The sequence below is a fragment of the Belonocnema kinseyi genome, chromosome 1, assembly GCF_010883055.1.
Source record: "Belonocnema kinseyi isolate 2016_QV_RU_SX_M_011 chromosome 1, B_treatae_v1, whole genome shotgun sequence".
NCBI lineage: Eukaryota > Metazoa > Arthropoda > Insecta > Hymenoptera > Cynipidae > Belonocnema > Belonocnema kinseyi.
Window position 1 is genome coordinate 23416479 of NC_046657.1, and position 2357 is coordinate 23418835.

The window sequence follows — 2357 nt, forward strand, 5'->3', positions numbered from 1 at the left end:
ACAAAGTTGAAATCAAGTTAGCAATAGGCAGGTATCCCTGTAAAATCAATTGCGGAAACAACAAATCATTGGATCGTCATTTGATGTTGATACAATCAAGTTCGCAAGGTTGCAATCAATTCAGAAAATTTCTAATAAATCTGGTATGATTACAACCAAGTTGTAAATGTAGCGAATATATTGAAAATGTTAGAATCAAGTTGTCAATGCTGCAATAAAGTGAGCAATGAACAGGTGTTTCGGCAAAACGAATGTGCTTTGACTTAATAGTCTTGTGGAACCGACAATTTAAAAGGTCGTTATTTTATGTTGATACAATCAAGTGGACAAGTTGGCAATCAATTCAGCATATTTTGTAATCAAGTTGGCAATATTGCAATCAAGTTGAAAATGTTACAATCAAGTGTACATTATTACAATAAATTTGACAATGTTGCAATCTAGTTGGCAACGTGCAATTCTCTTGGTAAAATGATTGTATTTTGATTTTACAGTCTTGCGAAACCGACGATTCAGAGAATCGTTATTTGGTACTGATCCAATCAAGTCGGCAAGATGGAAATCAACTCAGAATTTTTTAACTAAGTTTGAAATATTACAATCAAGTTGGAAATGTTACAATGAAGTTGGAAATTCAACAATCAAATTAACAAAGTTGAAATCAAGTTAGCAATAGACAGGTAGCTCTGTAAAACGAATATATTTTTACTTAGCTGTCTTGCGGTACCAAAGATTTAAAGCATCGTCATTTGATGTTGATGCAATCAAGTTGGCAAGGTTGCAATCAATTCAGAAATTTTCTAACAAATTTGACGATATTACAATAACATTGTAAATGTTACAATTAAGTTGGAAATGTTGAAATCAAGTTGACAATGTTGCAACAAAGTTGGTAATGTGCAGGTATTTCCGTAAAACGAATGTATTTTGACTTAACAGTCTTGCGAAACCGACCATTTCAAAAATCCTTTTTTGTTTCTGATACAATCAAGATGGGTAGGTAGCAATTAATTCAACAATATTCTAGTCAAGTTGGCAATATTACTATCCAGTTGGAAATGTTACAATGAAGCTATAAATGCTACAATCAATTTGACGCTGTTACAATAAAGTTAGCAATGAATAAGCCTCTCGGTAAAATGAATGTGTTTTTTTTTTCAATATTCTTGCGGAACCGTCGATTCAAAGAATCTTTATTTGGTTATGATACAATCAAGTTATCATGGTGGAAATCAACGCAGACATTTTTCAATCAAGTTGGAAATATTACAATCAAGTTGTAAATGTTACAATTAAGTTGAAAATGTTACCATCAAGTTTAAAATGTTGCAATAAAATGTATTTTGACTTAACAGTCTTGCGGAAACGGTCGATGCAGAGGATTCTTATGTGAGACTGATACAGTCAAGTTGGCAAGGTGGCAATCAACTCAGAATTTTTTATATCAACTTTGCAACAATCAAGTTGAAAATATTAAACTTAAGTTTACAATGTTGCAAACAATTTAGAAATGTAAACTGAATGTGGAATCGATCTGAAAATTGATTTTTTTTAAAATTTGGTGTTTATTGGGTCTTCTTTCACTCGAGGTAAATCGGCCCAACGAATGTATTTGTCTTTTACTTTCCGGCCAAACCAGCGATTCAGAGAATCATTTTTCGGTAGTGATATAATCATTTTTGCATTGTTGCCAACTATGCGTATTTTAACTCTTTCGAAGGTTGTCTGGTCTGCCACTGTATAAGCCATGAAGGGACATAAAATGCCACCAATCACTAATCCAGTGACAAACTTTGGATTTTTTGCACTATCTATTGCTACACGATGCGCGCCTGCTTCTAAAGGTCTTACTTTTAATTTTGCTTTAAGTATTGTAGTTTCGTAATGATAAACCCCAAGTTTATAGCGTGGAAGATCTTCTAAGTTCTTTTTAGAACATCCCCAAAAAGATTCTGCAAAATAAAAGTACAAGTAAAAAATTAGTTATTGTAGTAACAACTTAATTAACATTCTACAGTTTCTACTTCAAAAAAAGTAATGTTAGCGAATACTTTTAAAATATTAAACGCATCGTTGTTGAAAATCTGAGATGTTGCTATACTGCGTGAATATGATTTTAGTGAATGTTTTCATTTTGTTTATCTATTAATAAAAATTACTATTCTGAAACATCGATTTTGCAGATCAAAGTTTCGAAAAAAGTAATTTCATTTTATTATAAAATTAACATCACTATTTTAAGAAAATTGAAAAAGATTTCAAAACATTAAAAATAATTTTCACAAATTTCAAAACAGAATGTAGAGAATTTTATAGGGTTACAAAATTTTATAAATAATTCTTGTAAGCTTAACAAA